At 42.9% G+C, this 26547-nt stretch overlaps 1 protein-coding gene across 8 annotated transcripts in view; it reads left to right on the top strand.

The window, feature by feature from the left end:
• Window positions 1–6709: 6709 nt before the first annotated feature.
• NFYC (nuclear transcription factor Y subunit gamma) overlaps window positions 6710–26547 on the top strand; it is a 65131-nt gene continuing 45293 nt past the window's right edge. Inside the window, exons 1-3 of one of the 8 annotated variants that reach the window (XM_027537662.1) lie at window positions 6712–6980; window positions 21695–21858; window positions 25162–25221. The gene's annotated coding sequence lies outside the window, so the exon portion shown is untranslated. Of the gene's footprint in view, window positions 6981–21694; window positions 21859–23091; window positions 23331–24297; window positions 24422–25161; window positions 25222–26547 lie in introns of those variants that run through there. The other 7 variants (XM_027537663.1, XM_027537665.1, XM_027537661.1 and 4 more) reach the window with 7 other exon arrangements.

Below are 26547 nucleotides of genomic sequence, written 5' to 3'. Positions count from 1 at the left end.
TGTTCCTCCATTCATCATAGTTGGCCCTGAAGTGAAAGTCGCTTAGCAGTGTCTGACTCTTTACAACCGCATGAACTATACAGTCCATGGAATTCTCCAGGCCAGAATACTGGAGTGGGTAGTTGTTCCCTTCTGCAGGGGATCTTCCCAACCCAGGGATCAAACCCAGCTCGCTCGTATTGCAGGTGGATTCTTTACCAGCTGAGCCACCAGGTAAGCCTATATATAGTTGGCCCCATGGGCAGTTAAATCTCTGGTACAGGTTATATCTCCTGTACATCACCGACCCCTTCAGCAGCTGCTTAGGAAGCCAGATCTCTTGCTCTGCGAGGTGGTGGGTCCTCAGGGTCTGGAAAGTGCGAGAGAAGCCAGACTATCCATGCTTGCAACTAGTTGGCTTCAGCCAGTGGAACTGTGAGCCTCACTCAGAGCTGGTCAGCCATGTCTGTGGTTGAGGTGGACCAAGCATCTAATGGTCTGGGAGGCAAATGATGCAGAGAGACTCTGAGGAGGCCCTGGGCCAAGGTGTGGGGCTCATGATGATTGGTCAGGGTGGGTCACACACTTACCCCTACAGCTGATGGGATACAGAGGAGATGCTGTGAGCTCCTCCTCCCTCCCCTCCTGTCAGTTCAGATCCTCAGAAAACAGACCTCAAGACAGGGTTAAATGCAAGAAATTCAATACGGAAAACACCTGTGAGAGACAATGGTGGGGGGTGGCTAGACCTGAGAGAGACTGGGAGAGGACCACCCAACAGTGAGCCAGGTCTGACCCTAAGTGAAGAAAAGAGAAGGCAGGAGTTCTAGGTGGAAGCACCTTAGACTGCAGTGCAGCTTCAAGGAAAGTTTGTGAGGTCACTGAGCAGTCCTTGAGGCAAAGTCATCCATCAGAAGAGCGTCACTTATCCTAGGCAGATGCCTGTCCAAAAATCCCTGCTGTGCTCAGTCAGTGGCCAGCTTGTGGGAAGTGAGGCCTGGGGGTGAAGGGCAATGGATCTCAGAGTGTAGCATGGATTTCAGAGCTCAGCAGCTGGGCTGCAAGTACAGTGTCATTACCATTGGAAAGGGCAAGGCTACTGAGCAGGCAAGACAAGTGTCCATCCCAGAGCTCACAATGTCCCACTTGCCACGCTCTGGAGAAGTCCAGAAATCTTCATCTGGAGACTGCCCTACTCCCAGGGGTGAAGCCGGGGGTCATACCACACACCTTCACTCCTCTTGCTCCTCACCTCTGCAACAGCAGACCAACAATCAAGCGCTTCAGTCCTCCGTCGGCAACGTCACCTCTGCATTTCTATCTTCCTCCCTCCCTCCATTCTCACTGCTACTGATGTGCTCAGGCTCCTGTTAGATCTCGTCCTATGTGGAAGTCTCCAACTGGTCATTCTGCAACCCCACTCCATCTTGTTATCTCTGCCAGATAGCCATTTTGTGTGTTTGTTTTGGTAGCACTGAGTTTTCATTGCTGAGCGCAGGCTTTCTCTAGTTGCGGTGAGCCAGGGTGACTCTTGGCTACAGCGCATGGGCTTCTCATTGCGACGGCTTCTCTCTTTGCAGAGCACAGGCTCTAGGTGCCAGGAATTCGGAAGTTGCAGCACATGAGTTTAGTTGCTCCACAGCATGTGGAATCCCTGCAGCAGGGATCAAACCCGCATCCCCAGCATTGGCAGGCAGATTCCTATCCACAGGCATAACTAAGGAACCCCCATGTAGTGGTTAAACAGTTTTGACCATGTCATTCCCATTTGCAAAAACTTCAATCACTGGGAATGTAAAATGGTACAGCTGCTGTGGAAAACAGTATCGTGGTCTCTCAAAAAATTAAACATAGAATTATCATCTGATCCAGCAATTTCACTTCTGGGTATGTACCCCAAAGAGTTGAAAGCTGGAACTCAAACAGATATTTGTACACCAATGTTCACAGCAGCATTATTCGCCATACTAAAAAGACAGAAACAGCTCAAATTCCATTGCCGGATGAATTTTAAGCAAAATATGCTATATACACACAATGGAGTACTATATTCAGCCATAACTAGAGATGAAAGTTTGCCTGAAAGGATGTTCGACAGGAGGGCCCGGTCCTCCTGAGGTCTCTCAGGGGTTCAGGTCCACATCTTTAAGTGGTGTGGGCAGGAACAGCATTCAGGGGCAGAATGGCAGGGCCTGAGACCAGGGGCGCTCTTGGCCTGATGGCTGCTGGTTCTGAAGGTGTCCTTGCCCTGATGCCTTCACGTTGGGCTGCTGAGGGGAGCAAAGGAAACTGAGAGGTGAGTCATAGCGCAAGGCCCTAGTGGAAAGGCCCTTGTCCCCTGTGTGCCTTTGCACCTTCCTCAAGCATGTGTGTTTTCTCTACCCTCTTCTTCCTCTCTCCAAAAAGAAAGGAATGAAAGTTTGGGGATGTGCTATATGACATGGATGAAACTTGAACACATTATGCTAAGTGAAACATGCCAGACACAAAAGGGTAAATTTTGTATCGGGTTGGCCAAAAAGTTCGTTTCGTTTTCTCTGTAACATCTTGTGGAAAAGCCTGAACGAATTTGTTGGCCAGTCCAATATAATTCCACTTATATGATATACTTGGAATAATCAAATTCAAAAAGAGAAAAGAGAACAGGGGTTCCTAGGAGCCGAGGGTGGGGTGGATGGGGAGTTACTGTTTAATGGGCACAGAGTTTCAGCATGGGATGACGAAAAAATTCTGGAGACAAACAGTGGTGACGGTTGCACAATGATGTGAATGTACTTATTGCCAATAAACTGTACTCTTGAAAGTGATTAAAATGGTAAAAGTAATAAAAACAATAAGACTTCCACCACTAAGTCTCCTTAGCAGAAAATAAAACCCAAGAGCCTTAATCTGACCAAAATGTATTTTTCCAGATGCTTTTTCCCTTTTCATCATCTTCTATATTTCCTCCATCAACCCCCTGCTTCCTATACGTGATCTAGTGGCCACCTATACATGGCATGCTCTTTCCATAATTCTACACATTTTTAAAATGTCACATCCTCACAAATCTTTCCTGAATTCTTCCCATCGTTTCATGCTAAGTGGAAGTAATATCTTCCTTTTTGAACTCCCACAACATGTGAATTATATCTTTCTTTAGCACTTACTGGTCTTCTTTGATATCAAAGATGCCATACAATGAGATAGAGGCGTGTAGCTTAAGGTATTCTAGAGAGGTCCCTCTATAGTTTTAACACTTTAGGGAATCTACCATCATCTCAGAACTGGGCCTGTCTTACCATCTCAGAAGCCAGGTTTTAATAGCAAGCACAGAATGGAACCATCTCCCAGGAGGGCTCTTATATTCTCTCAGTTCACAAAAATGGATAGTTACATACTCCAGGATCTAGTAGATTAATTTACAATGAAAAATGCAATTATCAAGAGAACTGGGATCCTCTAGGTGGTAGATCACTAAATTCTGTCCCAGAGGCAGGACACTTGCTGGGTGAGCACAGAATCACACCAGGAAGGCATATTGATCTTAAGAAGCATTTCTTAGCTGAGGCACCCAGAGATAATTCACCCACTGTAGGGATGACATGGACAAGAAAATCTTAATGCCCAGGTCAGTCTAACTGAGACAGGGCTTAGAGGGACAACATTAATGCTCGTTTCTGCCTTGTTTTCAGTTGTCATGTCTGATTAAGCCCTTTAGTTCACAGAATCTCTCTCCAAATAGGATACAGACTATCGTTTGACAGAATAGTCTCCAAATACGGTACAGAATGGTTGGCTGACAAGATTGATTAGGTTTCTATTAAATTACGATCATATCTGCCTTGAGATTCCTCTCATATGAACTGGATCAGCGTTTATTTTTGATCATGTTTGTAGATAAGCTCTTGGCTTACCCGACTGTGTGCATGTGATATGTGCGTGTGCTCAGTCATGTCCCACTGTTTGCGCCCCGTGTACTGTAGCCCGCCAGGTTCCTCTACCATTTCCCAGGCAAGAATACTGGAGCGGTTGCCATTTACTCCTCCAGGGGATCTTTCAGACTCCAGGATCGAGCCTAAGTCTCTTGAATCTCCTGCAATGGCAGGTGGATTCTTACCGCTGAGTCACCTGGGTTTCAGAGCTGTCTGCCAGTTTAGGCTAGCTACATTATGCTGCAATAATGAACAACTAAAACAATCTCAGTAGCTTATTAACAAAGATTTATTTCTTTACTCACATTACATGTCGTGTGTGTCAACTGGGGCTCTGCACATCTTCATTCTGGGACCAAACCTGGAAAAGTAGCCCTATTTGGAACGTGATCCTCTCATGACTGAGAAAAAAAATATGGTGGAATCATGAGATGGCTAATACATTTCTGCTCAGAAGTGGATCAAGCTATTTCTACTCACATTTCATTGACCAAAACAAAGTCAAGCTTGAGGACATTAGGGTGAGAAGTACAACCTTCTAGGGACAGGCCAGATAGGGAGGGTTTTGTTTATTTGTTTACTGGCTGTGCTGGGTCTTCGTGGCTGCACAAGGGCTTTCTTTAGTTGTGGCAAGCAGGGGCTACTCTCTAGTTGCGGTTTACCAGCTTCTCATTGTGGTGGCTTCTCTTGTGAAGCATGGGCTCTAGAGCACGGGCTCATGAGTTGCGGCTTAGTTGCTTTGGGGCATGTGGGATCTTCCCGGATCAGGGATGGAATCCATGTCCCCTGCATTAACAGGCAGATTCTCAACTGCTGGAGCACCAGTGAAGTCCCTGAGGGAGAATTTTAGCAAAGGAGGGGCAGAGAATATTGATAATCACAGTCTACAGCAAGGACTAATACTCAGGCTATATGTATTAGTGTGACTGTTACCAGTTATAAATATTAACTGTTAAAATACTGAAATACTTTCGTGCTAGTTGGTAAACAGCTGCAGTTCCAAGTCTCCTGACAACTCCTCCACTGGGACCTACTACCCACAAACTGGCAACTGAAAGCTTAACATCAAGCATAGACGGTATCTCCAGGACCCTTCCTGGACTTCACACCTGGTAGATCAGCGCTTGAACACTTGCTGTTGTTTAATGTTTACTATCATCCTTGGATAATTTCTTCTACTATGTAAATTTTTATTAGTTTAATTCTGAGGGCAACCTGATTTCCATGCTCCCAGAGGGAAATTGACTACAGCCCCTATATACCGTCAGTGTTTGCTTAGTCACTAAGTTGTGTGCAACTCTTTGTGACCCCATGGACTGTGGTCCACCAGGCTCCTCTGTCCATGGGATTTCCCAGGCAACAATACTGGAGTGGGTGGCCATGCCCTCTCCCAGGGGATCTTCCCCACCCAGGGATCAAACCCATGACTCCTGCACAGGCAGGCAGATTCTTTACTGCTGAGCCACTAGGGAAGCCCATCTACTGTCAATACTTAAATATAATAATGATAACTAGTAATACTAATTTGTGTTGTCCCCTGCAAATTTTTACTTCCCTTTCATAAGCACAGTATATGTAAAAATTGCTCAATATTTGTAAAAAGACTTACCTAGCTTTTCCCCATTAGCCAAGCTTATTTATCTCAACATACTATTTCTTGAGTCTGTTTTTAATTTTTATGCCATTTCTCATGTCTGAAAATATCATTATCACTACTTTGAAATACTTTTGCAAAGCACTCTCCCTTAAACTGTTTCATTCAATATCCCTGACACTCCGAGGTAGGAATTAAGATCACTTTACAGATGAAGAAATCAACAAGACTTAGTGAACTCAAGTATCTTGTAACTAGTTAGGTTTTATTTATTCATCAAATATTTATTGAGTGCATTAAATGAGATTTATTTAGGCTGGATTTGAAAACAATTTCCCTGAATTCAAGTCAAGGGTTTAATTCCACTATTCTCAACAACGTTATCACTAGGGTCATAAACTCAAAGGAAGGAAATAATAATAGTGTATTGATTTTATTGTTGAGGAGCCCCGCAAAACAAGTCTCAGAAAAGTCATTTGTAAACTTCAAGGTAACCACCAGCAAAAGCAGTCTTATTTGTGCTTGCAACCTAGTGCACACTGTTTCATTGTGGATGATTCTACTCAATATATATTTGATGTATTTATATACAGATTTGGGGACTATTCAAACTGAGTTTCGCCACTATCTGCGGAGCCTTCATTAAGTTACTTAACATTTTGGCGCTTAATCACCAGTAAAATAGAAATACTGCTAATGCCTTCGGACTAAGTAGTTGTGGAGATTAAAGCGGTAAAGTATGAATACGAATGGTGGTTGCAGTTCAGTTTCCAATTGTTTTTAAAGAAGTTTTAATTCTGCCTTCAAGTGACAAAAACAATGTGCATATAGACGTAAAGTTACAAGGTGACCATTCTAGGGAAAGTGCTGTTCTTTATTTTGAAGTATATCTTTACAGTTTTAAATCCCCTTTTACGGTACTGGCAGCTGTCTTCTTTAACGGCGCACTTAATCTGGCATTCCCCATGCCGCCCTCCATCCTCCAGCTGTTACCTCCTAAATTAAAAAAAAAAAAAAAAACCCCACGAAAACCTATCTATTCCCCTAAAACTCAAAAGCGTGCGTACCATAGCAGAGGTCCACAAAAGCTGAATACGCTGTCTAGGACCCCGTTAGCAGAGGTCCACAAAAGCTGAATACGCTGTCTAGGACCCCGCTAGATACCTCTGGACTCTAAAGGGGGCGGGGTCAGATGGCTCAAGTCTCACCAAGTCGTCGCCCCTTCTCAATTCTCGCGAGACTTCAAGCAACTAAGCTTCTGCGCATTAAAGACACTAGGAGCCAAGGCGCCAAAGGAGGGGGAGGGGAAGCGGGGGGAGACGGTGCAAACGGCGTGGCCGCCATCTTGTTTGTACCCCGGCTTAGGGCGCGCTCCGTTCTCCGTGACGCACGCTTCCCCCTCCCCTCCGTCGTGCCCAGGCCTCTGCATTGCCCGACTCCGCCGGAGCGTGGGGGCGGCTCCTGTTCTTCCCTGGCCTTCTGAGCCGAGGCGTGTGAGTGTGCGGGAGCTACCGCGGGTGGGAGGGGGAGAGGTGAGCGGCGGTCGCGAGGGGAGGGGCGGCGCTTCCCGCCCTCGGCGGAGACCTCACTTCCCTCGCGTGGCTGCTGCTGTAGTTCGGTCCGGCCTGCCCACCGCCATGTTGTGTTCTCCCTGGCCCGCCGCTGTCGCTGCCGTCGCGCTCGTGGGGTCCGTGCGCCTTGTCGGCCCGGCTCGCGGGCTTTTTCCCATTGGCGGAAGGCGACGGCGGGGGGGGCTCGCTCGTGATTGGTTGGTGGCGGGGAGGCCGAGGACCTGGCACGTTATTGGTCGCGCTGGCTTCGGCCTAGGGGTTGTCAGGGAATCAGAGGCTGTGGGGATGCGCGCGTCTTCGTCTCGGTCTGTCGAGCGATGACCACTTACAGCGCAGGCGTGGGGTGGAGGTTGGGGGCGAGCCTAGAGGCCTTAAGCCGGGAGAGAGGGTGATGGTCTGGCAAGTACTTCAGGAGTATCCTATGCGTGGCTGGGAGTGGGAGGCATTCCAAATTCCAGAGGTGCCCTCCGGAATGGCCTGGGATAGGGGCGTGTAAGCCACAAGGGTGCCAGGCTTGGAAACGCTGAAACCTGAGTTACAGGTTGAGACGATCTTTGAGATCCAGGGGTGCTAGACTTGGAGTATAACACAGGGAATGACCCTGATATCCACAAATGCCAAATCTGAGAGCATAGTATAGAAAGAGAGGGCATCAGGGCCCTAGAGACACATCCGATGAACAATAGGATCAGATCAGGAATTTTGCTAGAGAGTGCCAGTGCTGAAACACAGGTTTTGGTGAAACCCTGGAGTCCGTAGTTACCAGATTAGGGCTGTGGTTATGGTGTGAGGAGGAAGTAAACAAATCCAGGCCGTTCAGTTCAGTCGCTCAGTCGTGTCCGACTCTTTGCGACCCCATGAACCGCAGCACGCCAGGCCTCCCTGTCCATCACCAACTCCCGGAGTTCACTCAGACTCACGTCCATCGAGTCAGTGATGCCATCCAGCCATCTCATCCTCTGTCGTCCCCTTCTCTTGCCCCCAATCCCTCCCAGCACCAGAGTCTTTTCCAATGAGTCAACTCTTCGCATGAGGTGGCCAAAGTACTAGAGTTTCAGCTTTAGCATCATTCCTTCCAAAGAAATCCCCGGGCTGATCTCCTTCAGAATGGACTGGTTGGATCTCCTTGCAGTCCAATGGACTCTCAAGAGTCTTCTCCAACACCACAGTTCAAAAACATCAATTCTTCGGCGCTCAGCCTTCTTCACAGTCCAACTCTCACATCCATACATGACCACTGGAAAAACCATAGCCTTGACGGACCTTTGTTGGCAAAGTAATGTCTCTGCTTTTGAATATGCTATCTAGGTTGGTCATAACTTTTCTTCCAAGGAGTAAGCGTCTTTGAATTTCATGGCCGCAGTCACCATCTGCAGTGATTTTGGAGCCCCCAAAAATAAAGTCTGACACTGTTTCCACATCTATTTCCCATGAAGTGATAGGACCAGATGCCATGATCTTAGTTTTCTGAATGTTGAGTTTTAAGCCAACTTTTTCACTCTCCTCTTTCACCTTCATCAAGAGGCTTTTTAGTTCCAGGCTGAGAGGGAGGCAATCTATTGGATAGGTGTGCTTGTTCTTAATAACAGAATGCCCAGCCTAGGGGGCACAGCATTTAATAGTGACAGATCTGTAGGAGTGAAAAAGTAGAAGCATTTAGGGAAACATTTTCAGATTTGGGAATCATATTAAGAGAGTAGTTATAGATGATGGGGTCTCAGGACCATGCTGCTAGTTTTAGGTGTTCTATAGGAAGTTTTGTGGCTTAGACAGTAAAGAATCTGCCTGCAGTACGGAGACCCAGGTTCAGTCCCTGGGTTGGGAAGATCCCCTGTAAAAGGGAATGGCAACCCACTCCAGTATTCTTGCCTGGAGAATTCCATGGATAGAGGAGCTTGGTGGGCTACAGTCCATGGGATCACAAAGAGTCCAGCGCAACTGAATAACTAACACACACGTGTAGTTTTACTGCTCTAGCAAAGTTACAGATCAGGGCTCAGTTTCCAGGTTTCCAAAGCTACTCTTTCTAGCAAATATCAGATACTTGGCAATTGTTTGTTTGGAAGGATGTTGTTAGGTTCCTCTTTAGTGGAGGAGCACTTGACAGATCCTAGATCTTGACACATTTATTTCCTTTTATATATGTCTGAAAAGCACACCCACCCTCATACACAGTAAAGGAAAATTTTTTTCATAAGCAGCTCAGAGCGAAAATAAGCTAGTGCATAGCATCTTGCATTTTGTCTTATGTAACAGGGTTTGTCAACTCTGTGGTTCATATTTAAAAAAGATTTTTTTAAAATTGAGAGTTGTTAAGAGTCAGCTTGCTGGGGGTACGTTCCTTTCTCTTTGAATTGTAGTAACTTGGATTGTATTACATTTGCTCCTCCTGAGGTTTGGAGATCATGGAAACACATTTGTTAAACCTCTGTTTTTCTAATTTGTTTTTCCTTGTCTGTTTTAGGTGGTTCTTTCAACTTTAGATAGATATTACATTTATGTTTTCAAGAAACTCCTGTGATTTTCACATTTCTCAGTTTTATGCGAATGCAACTAAAATTTCAAGACAGAAGGGGAAAGTAGTAGAGGAAGGGGATTGACATTTTGGAGTACATTTAACACATTTTCTGTTAGGTAGACATCCTCATGTTGCAGATGAGAAAATTGAAGATCAGAGAGGTTAAGTAGCTTCTCCAGTGTTGCTCAGTGGTTGAGCTAGGATTAAAATTCAAGTAGCCTGATGTCAAAGCTTGTAGTTTTATCTGCTGTGTCTTGCTATCAGCATAAACCTGACTTGTCAAAACTCTCAGGTAGTTTTACATTTCACAGTGGATCATTTTTCCTTGACTTCTGGATGTTAGGGATGTATTGAGGGGGAGAATTTGAATAAGAAATTGTATTTATTTGAATAATTACAATAAGAATTTGTTGTACTGTTCAGACCACAGAATGATAACCATATAGAATATTGTTTCTTCAACTAGGTGTTTAAATTGTATCCGTTGGTTTCTCTTGTGAAGGGAGAGATTAACATAGTAAACTGCTGGAGTTTTTCTGAACCCAGGTAGGTGAAAATATGTGCAGAAAGTTTAAGAATCTGCATTCTTTAAAACCAGGCTTCAAAATATTGTTGCCATAGACTTTCTATATATGGAAATGATTAATGCTGAGCAGTGAGGAACTACCAAGTACATAGTGTAAAGAGCTCACTGGGGAACTTTTTCCAACATCACCATTCTTTAGCACATTTGTCTCCAAACACTGCTGCTGCTGCTGCTGCGTCGCTTCAGTCCTGTCCGACTCTGTGCGACCCCATAGACGGCAGCCCACCAGGCCCTGCTGTCCCTGGGATTCTCCAGGCAAGAACACTGGAGTAGGTTGCCATTTCCTTCTCCAGTGCATGAAAGTGAAAAGTGAAAGTGAAGTCACTCAGTCGTGTCCAACTCTTAGTGACCCCATGGACTGCAGCCTACCAGGCTCCTCCGTCCATGGGATTTTCCAGGCAAGAGTACTGGAGTGGGGTGCCATCGCCTTCTCCGCTCCAAACACTGGGACCTATCAAAAAACCTAGTGCCTTCTTCAGACTGGGGTGATTGTAGGATATGCTTATCCTCAATGACATGTAAATTGAAACTGGATACAACAGAGTATTTGCAATTCCAATTTTTAAGGAAACATTTAAATTCAGGTTTCAAGTGAATTGGAAGTCTTATATAATTAGGTGAGGGTCCCCTCCCTCATGCTTGTAATGACACTGCAGTGTGGAAGATGAATGTCAAAAGTATGAGGGCAAATAGGACGCCATGCGTTTTGTACACTGGTCATCGCAGCTTCATTTGGCTTAGTCATTAGGTTAATCAAATATGAAGCCTGTTAAGACATCCATAAGCTAGTTTCTTTTTTAGCAAATCTGAACGAGGTTACAAAGACAGGCATATACGTATATCATTTTTATTCAGCAAGCATTTCTTAGTGGTGGCTCTTCAGCACCAGTATACCTTTCTGCATTAGCCTCCATACATTCTACATTGTGTGTGTGTGTGTGTGTGTGTGTGTGTACGCGCGCGCGCGCGCGCATGCATGCGCGCACATGCTGTGTCACTTTAGTCGTGTTTGACTCTTTGAGACCCTATGGACTGTAGCCCTCCAGGCTCCTGTCTATGGGATTCTCCAGGCAAGAATACTGGAGTGGGTTGCCATGCCCTCCAGGGGATCTTCCTGACCCAGGGATCGAACCTGCCTCTCAAGTCTCCTGTATTGGGAGGCTGGTTCTTTACTACTAGCACCACCTGGGAAGCCCTACATTCTCCATTAACCCCTGGCCAATCGCTGGGCCTTGTTATCATTTGGAATTAACCACCCTAGAAATCTTGAACTCCCAGGAGGTCTGAGTTTATACTAAAACCTTGTGAACGTCAGCTTTGTTTCTAAGCAGAAATCATACTAATACTTGGTGTGTGTGTGTGTTAGTCGCTCAGTCGTATCCGACTCTTTGTGACCCCATGGACTGTAGCCCGCCTGGCCCCTGTGTCCTTGGAATTCTCTAGGCAAGAGTACTGGAGTGGGTTGCCATTTACTTCTCCAGGAATACTTTGTAGACTATTTCTGTGTCATTTTATTTAATCCTTATGACAAATAATCATTACCTTATTTGTTTACACATTTCCCATTTGGTCAAAACTGATTCATCGTACTAGAAAAGCATCAAGATTTCTTACCCCATTTACAGAGAAGTGGAGTCAAAGTGAAATGTGGGGCTGAGGTAGGAGGTGGGCTCCAGGAAATGCAAAGAGGAGGCTGAAAGTGAAAGTTAGTCACAGAGTCGTGTCCCACTCTTTGTGATCCCCTGGACTGTAGCCCACCAGGGTCCTCTGTCCTTGGAATTCTCCAGGCAAGAGTACTGGAGTGGGTTGCCATTTCCTTCTCCAGGGTAAGAGGAGGCTGGATGATTGTAAATGTCCAACCTGGAGCCCGTCTGTCTCTTGCTTCAGGGCCATGGTGTGTGCTGTGTGCTTAGTTGCTCAGTCATGTCCAACTCTTTGCAACCCCATGGACTTTAGCCCACCAGACTTCGTTGTCCATGGGATTCTCCAGGCAAGAATATGGAAGTGGGTTGCTATTCTCTTTTCCAGGGGATCTTCCCAACCCAGGGATCAAACTTGGGTCTCCTGCATGGCAGGCAGATTCTTTACCATCTGAGCCACCAGATAAGCCATGGTCAGTGTCTTTTTGAGGCAGTTTTGAAATTTCCTAGTTCAGAGGTACTGAGCCACTAAAGCCATATGAATAAAATTCAAGAATGTCATGGCTATTGCCTTTTATTGAGTGCTTACATTGAACCAACAAGGGTATAAACAATATGTTTTATCCTCACATAGTATGAAATAGGTACTATTACTACCCTAATTTTTATATAAGGAAACTGAAGAGTTGAATAATTTGCTCAAGATCACACAGCAAGTAAGTGGCAGAGACCAGATTAAGTCTGTAACTTTTTTAAAATTGAAACTTTTTTCAAAATTATTTATTTTTGTTGTTTTGAGAGGGTTTCTCTCTAGTGGCAGTGTGCGGGCTCTAGGTACCAGGCTCAGTAGTTGTGGCTTGTGGGCTCCAGAGCACAGGCTCAGTGGTGTCAGTAGTCGTGGTGCAGGAGCGTAGGTGACCCGTGGCGTGTGGAGTCTTCTAGACCAGGGATCAAACCCATGTCCCCTGCATTGGCAGGCAGACTCTTTACCACTGGACCACCAGGGAAGTCCTAGTCTGTAACTCTTTAATTCTTACACAATTTGTGGCACCCTTACTCTTAGAAAGTGTTCTCTTGACTCCTTAGAATATTAGGGGAAAAAGAAAAACTCTTGCATTTTAGCTCAGGAAGTGGCCTTTGGTTCTTTCAGGCACACCCCTTTGTACTAAAGTCCTGAAAACTGTAAGGACCTTGATAAGGTCACTTCTATGCCAGGGTAGAGCCAAGTCTCCCAGTCCCTGGATCCCCAGGCCAGTGCTTATTCTGCTAGACAGCATTCCCTCTCCTGTGGAAGACCTGATTTGATGGCAGAGATGACTCTTAAGGAACCTATTGTATTTTGACAAGTGTGCCTCAGTCACAGGAGGGAGAGTAGCTGAGATCATTATTAAGGTCACAGATGACCTTCTTGAGGTTCATTCCAGCCTTAGGCATACAACCTAAGAACATTCCTTAGCCAGCAAGTTGTTCTTTTCCATTCTATTTCTTTTGCCCAAAGCAAACTGTTTGTGAGTTATCTGATGTCTTACAGTCTCTCTTTTCATTTTGTTTATTTGGTTTTGCATGCGCGCACTGTGACTAGTTAGGAAGGCTACAAGGTCATTTTAGTGTTTTCCCACAGATACTCAAAACACCTAACATAACGTTAATAGATTAATTGTAGGAGGAAGTGGATTTAAAATGCTTTGGCCAAAGAGTGCCTTTGGGAGGGGCCACTGTAGCTGCTGACCTTGGAGTCAGACCTAGGAAAGAATTCTTCTCTGTAAGGTGTTTACCCTCTGTGGAACTAGGGGTCAGATTCTTAACCTGTCTGAGCCTTAGTTTCTTCCTATGTAAAGTAGTGGTTAATAGTAATACCTCTCTTACAGAGTACTTAATGAAAAATGAATACAGTAGCATATGGTAGGTGCCTGTCACTGAATGGGCCTTAATAAGTGAGAAGAACACAGCACTTTCTTTTGAGAATAGCGTAAAATCTGCCTGACAGCCAATTAGAGCTTCCTTGATGAGGAGGCTTTGTAATTATCTGCTCTGTTACGTACAGTAGGATTTCTACATGGTGGGGGGTTGGGTGGGGCAACCATTTGACAGGAAAGAAATATTCTAATTTAGTTGTGCCGTTGTGATTTAGGAGCTGATTTCTAGTGGACCGCTGTGAGGTCAATATTACTTACGAATGCACAAAGTTGTAGGATCATTTATTTCAGTGTTAAAGTGAAATCACTCAGTCATGTCTGACTTTTTGTGACCCTGTGGGCTGTAGCCTACCAGGCTAACTCCGTCCATGGGATTCTCCAGGCAAGAGTACTAGAGTGGGTTGCCATTTCCTTCTTCAGGGGATCTTCCCGACCCAGGGATCCAACCGAGGTCTCCCGCCTTGCAGGCAGACGCTTTACTCTCTGAGCCACCAGGGAAGCCTGTTTCAGTGTTAGGTTGTCTCCTAATCCCCTCTGTTAATCTCCAGGTGCTGAGTGATCATGGTTCTCATGAGAAGAAAATGTCTTCACATTTGCCAAAGAGTAATGGTTGTTAAAATCAGAACAACCAGTTTTATCATTATGTCCAGAAAGAGACTTGTATTATATTCATTTAAAATTTTTTCTGATTGTAGAAATAGTTGAAGGAGGACTGTCAGCTTGATTTGTAGTCACCTGGATAACATTTTCTTTAAAGTAAGCAGAAAGACAACATTGTAGAATGGTCCAGGAAAAAAATCTCCCTGCCTGCAGAAATTTTTGCCAGGTTGCAAAATTTGCTGCACCCTTTCCACAGTTTAGTCACTCAGTCGTGTCTGACACTGACCCCATGGTCTGCAGCACACCAGGCTTCACTGTCCATCACCAACTCCCAGAACTTGCTCAAACTCATGTCCATCAAGTCGGTGATACCATCCAACCATCTTATTCTTTGTCGTCCCCTTCTCCTGCCTTCAGTCTTTCCCAGCATCAGGGTCTTTTCCAGTGAGTCAGTTCTTCTCATCTGGTGGCCAAAGTAGTGGAGTTTCAGCTTCAGGATCAGTACTTCCAATGAATATTCAGGACTGATTTCCTTTAGGATGGACTGGTGGATCTCCTTGCAGTCCATGGGACTCTCAAGAGTCTTCTCCAACACCATAGTTCAAAAGCATCAGTTCTTCGGGCCTCAGCTTTCTTTACTTCCATGTTTACTTCTGCATTTACCCTTTGCACACTTCTCTGTGTTTTAGCTGTGAAGCACCTGATAGCAGTGAGGCTGCCTCTGTGCTCTTTTTCAGTGTGGGAGTTGTATTTTCCATTTTGGTTTAAGTTCTTTCTTGTCTGCAGGTTTCATTTAAATCCATTGTACTTTCTTTTATACAGTGATCGCTTTCTCATGGATAAACTTAAGGTGCAATTTAGAGAGAGGGACTAGTCTAATCTTTCCATTTGAATGTTTCCAGTAGAAAAGGTTTAAATTAAGGTTCAAATCTCCGTGTTCAAGGCACATAAGATATTCTATTAAAATGAACACCCTCCATTTAAAATCGACAGTATATTGTTATAAATCAAATTCAAGAATTATTCTTAAACACATTCATGAATATAAGCTAAAATAGTGATCTTTTGAACAGTGCTTCAATAAGTGCTTCAGTGACTCACAGGAAATTATACTGGAGTGTAGAGTATTTTATATCTTATCATTGGCTTACATTTGTTAGAGTTACTGAGGGTTTTCAGAGTCCCTAATTACTGTTAACCCTGTCCTCAGGAGCTGCAAATTTTCCATTCCTGTGTCTGTATGAAGTGGGATTCTTTACCCAGTATTAAGAAAACATATCCCCTCACCAGTGGCATGATCTGTCCATTTAAAAGAGAAAAAAGAAAGTACACGCTATCTGCACAGTTGAACATTTTTGTGTTTCTTAACTCTCTCAAAAATTATTATTGTACCCTGAAGGTAAGTAGCTTAGAATTTGCTCATTATCAAATGACAAAGTTGGGGCCTATTTAAGAAGCAAAGCATACTTGGTTGGCAATTATTTGAGAGGCAGAGGATTGCTATTTATGGTGATATTTAGTGTCATTGTCATGAAAAAGGGAAATGCCATAATGTGTGTAAAACTCCCAACCGTTTTGGAAGGTGGTCAGAATAGACTTGCCTGTAGTCTTCTTTTCATTCCACTAAAATGTGTAAGTTGGCCTGGAGCAGCATTTCCCAAGCTGTTCATTGAACATTAGTTCTTACACAATGCGAGTAAGTATCCTGGGGTGGGGGGGGGCGGGTGAAGAAGGATCCTTGACAAAATAATGGCCAAAGGCATTTCTTTTCTATATAATTAGTATTGAGAACGTTTGTGCTCATGTACAACCCTTCAAGAGAAAGAATACAGTATGCAGCGTTTCTCGAACTTACTGGGCCATGGAACCCTGTTTGTGAGAATGCTTGATCAGCATTTCATGTTATGACTTGGTGTGGAGTAGAGCCCAGTTGAGCAGTTCTGGTATAAAGAGTTTATGAATAAAAAAATGAGTCCTTTGTATAGGCTAGCTGGGCCAGTAGTGGGAAAGGACTTCTCTGGGAACATATATGTTTCCAAACTAACATAGACTCTTAGGGATTATGTGATTTCAAAGATCATGTAGTCCCATTGCCAGTAGCAGTATTAACAGAAGCAGTCTCCATCTTTCGGAGCACTTGCTGTTCATCAGGCACTGCGTTGTTATTCTACATGCATCATTAACCACTGGTCTCTCTAGAATAGTTGACCATCCATTGGTTTTCATTTATGCTTTGGAGAATATAATTTATTTTTAAAAAACAAATAATTGAGAATTTATAATCCACTTATGCAGCCATTTACTGAGCGCCAGCACCATGTTCTTTATTCTGATGATGTTACCATTGCTCAGAATGTTTCTGGGACTTCTTTGGAGATTATCTTCAGAACATCTATCAGATTTTTTGAAAAATGTGTTGACATACTTTTTTTTTTTTACTTGAAGGTGATTTTGATTTGGAAAATAGCTAATAGTGTTTCAGGACCAAGTCAGGTGAAAAATAAGGGTCAGAAGTTACAGTCTGGCAGCCCTCAATTTTCTTTGATCTGCTTATAATTTTTTTAAAAAAACTAACTTGAAAATGTGAAGATTTATCATTTAAAACAATCTGGTTTCCTTTTTCTTTTTTTCTAAACCAAACAAAATAATACTCCTTATGAAGCCATTCCAAGGGTTCTGGAAGAGATAATGAGGGTAGTGACGCAGGGAATGGGCATAATGGATGTTCTCTGTGATGCTATTTGCAATGTTTTAAAATTGAAGATTTTCCTGGTGGCCCAGTGGTTAAGAATAAAATTGAAGACATTGAGATTATTCATTAATATGGGACTCTTTAAAAATTGCATCCATTCAGTGGAATGTCATTCAGTTATTATAAGGGATGTAGGTCTTTATTTGATAGGGGAAATTATTCACATTATTTAAGTGAAAAGATTACAAAACAGTTGGTATAGTATTTTTGTATGGTATTATCTAATTTGGGGGAACTAACTTAACCTCATATTTCATTTATATAAGAAAAGCTTTTAAAAGTATATAACCCAAAATACTAATGCTGCTTGATTCTGGCTACTTGGATTAAAGGTATTCTTTCAAAACAAAACAAAACAAACTCAAACCCACAAACCTGTAACAGCATCAGTGCAAAACTGCTATATATATCCATTTCATCAGCTTAGTGTATAATAAGGCACACAACAAATTTAATAGTCAAATGAAAATGGCTTTGTTTGCCAATCTCAACATATGAAAAGTTCATTTTTCTCTAGATGTTCTCATCTCTTGATATTTCCTGGGAACCCCGGGTTTACTTACTAGTCCACAAGAGTCAATTAAGGACACCATCAATAAAATGTTCAGGCTGCTAAAGGCCCAGTTTCTTTGCTGCTATTTTTGCTTCTGCTGGAATATGGTGTAACCTCCAAGATCAAGTGATCTGGGGTACTGAGCAAGACCCTGTCCTTAGCAGGATTGTCATGGTGGTTGAGACCAGCTTCAGCCCGTGACTCTGGTTCTTTAGTCATTCTTCAGGATGCTATGTCAGGAGTTGTGCTAGCTTCAACTTTGTGTGTCCAGGATCTGGCTTTTGCTTCTTATATTGAATCTGAAGCTGTCACTGCGATGGACCAGCATTCCTCCATGGCCCTCATCAGTTGGAGCTGAGTAGTAACTGCTCCCCTCCCTCCTTTTTTGGCTGTGTTGCATGGCTTGTGGGATCTTAGTTCCCCAACCAGAGATCGAACCCAGGGCCCCTGGTAGTGAAAGTGCCAAGTCCTAACCACTGAACCACCGGGCAGTCCCCCAGGAGCTGCCCCTTTGGATGAGGTGTGCACTCTCCAGTTCCCCTCAATCCCCATTACTCCTTATTATTTCATTGACACTGTGGCCAGGTTCAGTTCAGTTCAGTTGCTCAGTTGTGTCTCACTCCTTGCGACCCCATGAACCGCAGCACGCCAGGCCTCCCTGTCCATCACCAACTCTCGGAGTCTACCCAAACTCATGTCCATTGAGTCAGTGATGCCATCCAACCATCTCATCCTCAGTCGTCCCCTTCTCCTCCTGCCTTCAATCTTTCCCAACATCATGGTCTTTTCAAATGAGTCAGCTCTTTGCATCAGGTGGCCAAAATTTTGGACTTTCAGCTTCAACATCAGTCTTTCCAGTGAACTGCTACTGCTGCTACTGCTAAGTCGCTTCAGTCGTGTCCAACTCTGTGCGACCCCATAGACGGCAGCCCACCAGGCTCCCCTGTCCCTGGGATCCTCAAGGGAAGAACACTGGAGTGGTTTGCCATTTCCTTCTTCAGTGAACACCCAGGACTAATTTCCTTTAGGATGGACTGGTTGGATCTCCTTGCAGCCCAAGGAACTCTCAAGAGTTTTCTCCAGCACCACAGTTCAAAAGCATCACTTCTTCAGCACTCAGCTTGCTTTATAGTCCAACTCTCACATCCATACATGACTATTGGAAAAACCGTAGCCTTGACTAGACTGAGCTTTGTGGACAAAGTAATGTCTCTGCTTTTTAATGTGCTGTCTAGGTTGGTCATAGCTTTCCTTCCAAGGAGTAAGCGTCTTTTAATTTCATGGCTGTAATCACCATCTGCAGTGATTTTGGAGCCCCCCCAAATAAAGTCAGCCACTGTTTCTGTTGTTTTCCCATCTAATTGCCATGAAGTGATGGGACCGGATGCCATGATCTTAGTTTTCTAAATGTTGAGCTTTAAGCCAACTTTTTCCCTCTCCTCTTTCACTTTCATCAAGAGGCACTTAAGTTCTTCTTCACTTTCTGTCATAAGGGTGGTGTCATCTGTATATCTGAGGTTATTGATATTTCTCCCGGCAGCCTTGATTACAGCTTGTGCTTCCTCTAGCCCAGCATTTTTCATAATGTACTCTGCATATAAGTTAAATAAGCAGGGTGACAATATACAGCCTTGACGTACTCCTTTTCCTATTTGGAACCAGTCTTAGGCCAGGTTAGGGTTTGATTTATATCTCTGTTCTGAGCACTGAGGATATATGTAGATATAAATGAGACACAGTTGCTTTCTTCAAGAAGTCCTTGTCTGGTAATAGAGACGTGTTAAAAAGTAATTCAGTATGTGATAGGTTCTATAGTCAAGTGTATATTTAAATGTTAACTAAGCACCTACCACATGCCAGGTATTAATGTTGAGTGCTGTAACTTATCTCATTTAAGCAAGCATTTCTGTGAGTTGGTGTTACTTTTTTTATTTCCATTTTACACATGAGGAAGTGAGCTCCGAGATGGTTAAGTAACTTGGTCAAGGTTATAAAGCTAGTAAGTAGGTAATTGTGATTTAAAATCAGTTTTCTGACTATGAGCATCAATTCCCACTCTCCCTTCTTTGGAATCATTAAAGCTTGACCAATGTAACAAATGCACTGGTTCTTATCTTAGGGTGTTTTTTAGGGCAAGATGATACAATTGTCTGGTGAGAGGCTCCTGAGACCAGGACTGGGGAAGAATATGAGTTAGAATTGCAGAGGCTCTTGGTCCACAGCAATGTTAAGCTAGAGAAAGCTAACCTGAGTGGGACTTCCAGATGGAAATTCTAGGGTAATTTCTCTTCCCACTTGTTGTTGTTAAGTAGTTTCTGACTCTTTTGCGACCCTATGGACTGTAGCCTGCCAAGCTCCTGTGTCCATGGGATTTCCCAGGCAAGAATACTGGAGTGTGTTGCCATTTCCTTCTCCAGGGGATCTTCCCGACCCAAGGATGGAACCCATGTCTCCTGCATTGCCAAGTGGATTCTTTACCATTGAGCCACCTGGTAAACCCCCACTGGTGGCTTGAATTCTACTAAGGTGACTGTTGATGAGAAACAGGGATTGAAGTGTTTTTCTTGCAAACTGCCAAGAACTAATAAAAACTATGCCAAAGACCATCACAAAGTATCAAGGGGCATGTTTGGTTTAATCTGGTGCATCAATAGTGGAGTCAGAGGTAGACTTTTGGAACAATAACTAGACCTCAGCTGGGATTGTTGGTGAAAGGCACGGATTTCCAGCATAAAGCTGGGGAAGATTTTTAGTAGCAGCTGGTAGTCCTCCTACACTGCTCTTTAAGGCTCAGGAGTTGCTTTCTGCAGGGTTGCAGAGTATGCTGGAGATAAAAAAAAAGAGACATTACTTCATAGTAGCTTTGGGGCCTTAAGGAGCTAGGCCTTTCTGAACTTTAACCCCTATGTAAAACAAGGAATTTGGATTGGGTGACCTTTAGTATCCCCCCCCCCCCTTTTTTAATGCTTTTTCAGACACAGTACAGTATACTTTACGTATGCTAGCTTATTTAATTCTTAGAGTGACTCTGATACAGATGGTGATATCCATATATCACTGATAAGGAGACTGAGGCTCAGGGTTAGCCTCGTGTCATACAGTTAATAAGTAGAGGAATCTCAATTTGGAATTAGCTCTTTCTGATTCCCAGTGTTTAGTTGTTTTGATGTGAATAAGCATATTCCTCTGCTTCCCACCCCTCAAAGCAGCTTTTTTGCTTCCTTGCAGCTGACCTGACCCCCAGTCTTACGAGGTTAGGCAAGGCTCTAGCGTGAATAAGGCACACAACTGGCCTATTGGCCTTCTGCCTTCCCTTCCAAAGTTGGTAGCTATTCAGGATCTAAACCTTTCAGAAAATAACTGCAATATCTGTAACTCTATGTAGCTTCAGGAATCGTCCCACAATGCACTCTGTTAGCGTATCTGAGCTCTTATTTAGATGCTGTAGTGAAATTGCCATGCAGTCCTTTAATATTTTAATGTATAATCTTTTTAATGATATAGTTGTTTCTAGTCCTTATAAATTATACATGTGATTTGCTACTGGTTAAATGTTTCTAGTAGTTTAGCAATAAATTTTGTATCATATTATGGAGTGCTGTTTGTCAGATACTTAACTGGATCTCTAACCAACAGAGGAAATTAAACATCATAATTTTTAATGAAGTTGGGTGTGATGACTAATGCTATCTATGCATACAGTCAGCCTCTGTCTGTGTATACTGAACTCACAAATACAGAGGGTCAACAGTATTGCACCACCTAATATAAGGGGCTTGATCATCCTCGGATTTTAGTAAATGTGGGGGATCCTGGAACCAGTCTCCCATGGATACCAATGAAGGACTGTAAATGTGACACCTGAGAATTTCCTTGGACTTGGGCCTGGGGTGCGCTATGTCTTGGTAAGCATTGTAGTGCCATGGCAAGGTTAACACCCTGGGTGGGACCTGAGTTTAAATCCTGGATGAATGGCTAGGGGCCAGTTGCTTAACATCTCTGCACCTCAGTCTTTCTCTAAGAGAAGTTAGTATGGCAGTCATTGGACAGTCCACCTTGCTTCTTTTTCAGGAAACTGCTGGATCTCTGCATATGTCTATGATGACCTCTTATGTAAAATTGAGGAATTTCTAGAAAGGATCTCATTTGTCTGCAAAACAGTTGTGTTGTTTAGTCCTGGGATATTTTGTTTTGATGAGAGGAAGCAGATCTAAGGAGATCATTAAAGGCCTCAGGTAATAATGAGATGTTTCTATTTGAATACTTTTTAAAAAAAATTTTAACTGATTTTCACTGTATTAGGAGGCTTCTCTTAAAACATAAACAGTTGGGCACGTAATCCATAACAAGTCTTTGACCACCACTGGTAAACTTTAGTACCCTGAATGTCTTTAGTAACCACGATACTTAAAATTCATCAGCCCTGCTGCTTATTCTTAAAAATGTGGTAGAAAAGTTAATCCTCTTGATATTAAAATTCTGTTATATTGAAAGCTAATCAGCAATATTTTGTAACCACCCTAAATAAATTAGTTAACCCATCAAACTATATTGTTTTAAATAGCATATTCACTAATGTTCACTCTTTGCCAGTTTTCCTCCCCTTTATCATTATATTTTCCTCTTGGGTTCCTGGTGGACTTTCTGAAAATACCACTGTACCTGTCACTAACTTCATACACTATCACAGAATTTTTCTACTTAGATTCGTTTATATTTCAAGATAATGAAATGTGTGTTTTTGAAATTACCAAGGACATAATGACAGATGCCTTTTTGGAAATCTTGCAGACTGTTGCATGACCATTGGTATCACTCTTTGTTACTTTACAGAAGCTGTTATTTTCTTTGGAGCCATTGGATTTAGCCCACCCAGTTTTCTTTTTCTCCTTCTGTTAATGCTCAACAGAAAGCTGAAGATAGTTAAGCCACAACTTTCCAACCTTGTGCACATTGCTTTTCTGGTTTACTGCCATAGGATCCTGTAGCAGTATCTTACAGACATCTTTGATGGCCAATCAGAAGCAGTTAAATTACCTTAAATTTTTTTAAAATGGAACTCTGACAGCCAATAAGAAATCCTTTGGGTGGGAACTGTAACAGCCCTTTCGGGTGATTTTAAGAACACTTCTAAAATTTCAGAATCTTCTGTTTTGGAAGCACATGTGGCCCTAGTGCATCTGCTGTGTGCATTTGCCAGGCATTTTGAAGCCTTAAGTTCCTTGTAGTTTGAAGTCTGGATCTGACCCCTGTTCTGCTTCTCAAGGTAACTTTAAAACAGGAAGTGTGCAAAGGAGGTAACTGATGACGTGAGCAGCCAATCATGGCTTTGTGTTCTTAGCTGATAAAGCAGCTCAACCAATGGGACTACTCTGGAGGCAAGGTTTGGTGTCAAATAGCATGCTAGATTGAATGCCTTTGACTGTTAAAGTGGAAGGAGGCTGCAGGGCTTCATTGGAGCCTCGGAGTTTTTCACTGAGGCAGGGGTCAGCTGAAAGACAAAGAAAAATGGCGAATAGTTTGCTGGGGGGTGGGGGGACAGCTGTTCGGGCTTTCACTGGAGTGGACATTCCAGACTCAGGTTTCTGCATCTCCTGCTGCCTTTTGTTTCCTCCGTCCTTTTGTGGGGGGGAGGGATAGGAGTGACTTAAATTCTCCCTGTCCGAGGAGATATAAATAACTACATGTAAAATTAATGCAGTTCCCGGTAAGTTTAATTCTTTGTTTTGTGTTAAAATGGTAGAAACTGTTAAGCTTCAGAGAGTGTAGACAAGTTGCACTGTTTCAGAAAATGGCCACTTTACATTCCATGCATACCTTTTGGTGCACCTAGAATACCTTGCTCTGTTTAGATTTTGCATGCCCTTCAGCTAGGATTTCTTTTCCTAGTTGAGTATTGACTAGAGCAGGTACATGAAGGAAGGCTAATCATTTTTCCGGGGCACACAGAAGCAAAGCACTTTCTCTTTGCTTTCGGTAAACTTAACTGTTTTCCAAATAATTTTCCTTTGTTCAAGTGCACTGAACCTTTCCTATAGAATGAGCTGAGTTGTTGTGAGACTTTTTCTGTTTCCATGCACTTTGTTGACATTTGTGTTTTCAGAGGTGGAAGTAGCACCATTGCTGTTCTAAATTTGTGTGAAAATATGATTTGCACTGGGATGCAGGTTCTAATGGTAAAGGCCCACATGCCAATGTGAAATTCTCCCATAACTTTCTTGATTTACCTGTCTGCTTCTGCATTCTAGTAAGTACCAGTTAATGAACAGCCTTTGTTTTAAAATGCACATTTTAGCTTAGAATGCCAGTTAGAAACATCTCCACTATATTGGCAGTGACAAGAACAAATCTTTTTCCACCAGTTTCACACATTTTGTTAGGTATTGATTTGGTTCCTTAAAATGATGTGAGCAAAATGCTTTACATTTTCTATATGAAGTCTTTAAAATCCTAATTTTACCTACAGTTTGTGAATAGGAAAGTAAAGTGTATAGGCACCCTGTCTTTTGCCCTTGGTTCCCCCCCACCCCCCCTTTAGGGATATGAAACTAATGTAGGTTGCTGGCTAATCGGTAACCAGCCTGTTCTTGTGACTAGTGAAATCTTCCATCTCATGTACTAAGATCCATAAGACACTTGATTCCAAAAAGCAATTCTTTGTTTTCTTTCTGTTTGCAAACATGGAATGAAGGTCATTGGAACATTTCTGCAGCAGACTTAGCATGGAGCAGTGGACCGGCAGCGCTCAGCCTCTGGGGAGGGAAAAGGAGCAGGCCCTGTCCGAGAAGTTTGGAGGCTGTTAGTTTGCCTTCCCCTTGAGTAAAGGATTTACCTGAGAGAATCGATGGGGGTTTAGATTTTGGGTTCTTGGAATTGGAGTGATATAGCAGTCAAAGTTGCTAAATACAGGCCTCTGTCGTTGCTCGGAAAAGTGACCTTGAAAAACTGCTGAGGAGTTGAAAGATTGAAGGACAAAGTTTGTTTATGCAGATTTTGGACTGAAAAGCTTCTATTTAAGATGAAAAGAAGCTGTACTTCTGATGTTCAAGTCCAGTGGTTAGTAGGGTTATGTTATAGATTCAGATTAGGAGTTTCCAAGCAATACAGCAGTGAGGCTGCGTTCATTTTTCTCTCGCGCTCTTCTTCATTCCCTCCCCCCAGCAAAAAAATTTTAAATCCTTCTGGTATGATGGTTGAGTGAACTGCCTAACATTCAGAATTCCTTGCATGCTACCTTGTCTTCTATGTAATCTAGAGGATTCTTAGTGAAGAATGGTATTTCAGGAGTTCAAAGTAGTTATGTTTGTGAAACTTCTTTTGGGAAATTGGAATGCTTATGGTAAGAAAACAGTCCTTCTTTACGGAAAAAAAAAAAAGGCAAATGGTCATTCTGAGAAGTTAAGTCCTAAGAGAAAGGAGTACATGTTAAAGATTACTTTTTAATAGATTATTATTTTAGTTTAAATTTGTTTTTTTACAAGTTATTGATTTATATGTTACCAGTTACTCTGTTTTTTAATACGGGATTTAAAAAACAGTTGTAGATACTGAATGACCCTGCTGGTCCTGGGAGAGGCCCGGAGCTGGGGAGGCAGAAGGTAAGTGGCTCACAGTATGAGGCCTAGGTAAAACTCTTTTTTAACTTAAGAACTTTGTGGATTTAGCTTCTTGGAAAGCTGCTACCTCTAGCCTGGGTCCTTAACCTTTTTAGGGTTATGGTCCCTGAGAATCTGACCTACTGCCTGAGAAGGCGCACATAGACATGCCTGTGCAGAGCCCCTGGTGACTAAGATATTTTCCAGTATGTATTGAATGGTGTTAATATGATCTCATTTAACACTTGAGCCAGATAAATGTTTCCCAGAGAAATGAAGAAAACTCTACTTCCATAAGACGCAGAGACCCAGAGCTAACTATAACTTAGGCTGGGGGGTGGGTGCATGTGTGGAGGAGAAGCTTACATGGGCTCTGAGGTTTGGATATTTATTAGCTCTGATGATGGTATCTGAGGCTGCATGGCGCAGTAGCACAGCAGGAGATGGTGTGTTCTGCTATCACCAGCTTTGTGAGCTTGGGCAAGTCAGCCATTTAGTGTCAGCTTCCTCACATGTAAAAATGGAACCTAAAAATAGCGCCTTCCTATTTAGTGGTGAGTCTCAAATAAGATCATGTATGTCAGAGGGCTTTGTAAACTCTGAAGTGCTGTGTAAACGTTGGTTGTTACTAATCCAAATTATGGGTTAAATGCTTATGGAGATAGATGTGGCATCAAAGAAAATGCTATTATTTTAATATGTTTAAAAAGAGTTTGTTTAAACCTGACACATCTCTTTTTAAACTGGCTTCACATGCCTTCACCTGCATATTCCTGTTTATGCTTATAGAACCCCATGTGATGCAGACTTTGAGACCATCAAACATTCCTTTACCAAGATTCCTATGGAAGAATCTTAACCCTTTAGTCAAAAATCAAGGATCTCTTAGAGCAAGGTGAAATGAGAACACTGATTTTTTAAAAACCCTTGTTAGATTTAGGGACCTCTCAGAATAAACACCGGGAACCTGTTCTGATTGTATACTAAGATTTGCAGTATAATGCAGGTAAGTTGTAATAGTTGCAGATGTTTAACAGGAAGGGGTTACATTTTTAGTTTGTGCACCAAATATTTATAAAGTAAACGGGAGCCACTTATCATTTGCTTAGTGGTCATATGATCTCTTTTATGTCAGTTTTCAAACTTGTAAGCTAGTGAATGTTCGGATGAAGACTTAAAAAATACTTGGTCTTATCAAGATATAAATGCGGGAATAAATTTCTCACAGTTAATACCTATTGTAAGATATATTCCCAAGGTAAATTGTGGGAACTCATGGGGTTTTCTTTCTTACCCATTTTACATGCCTGGTGTCATCTATTTTTAGGG

This window comes from Bos indicus x Bos taurus, chromosome 3 (genome assembly GCF_003369695.1).
Source record: "Bos indicus x Bos taurus breed Angus x Brahman F1 hybrid chromosome 3, Bos_hybrid_MaternalHap_v2.0, whole genome shotgun sequence".
In the NCBI taxonomy this organism is placed as follows: Eukaryota; Metazoa; Chordata; class Mammalia; order Artiodactyla; family Bovidae; genus Bos; species Bos indicus x Bos taurus.
The sequence above is the reverse complement of the archived record's forward strand: the minus strand, read 5'-3'. Positions and strand labels throughout refer to the sequence as shown.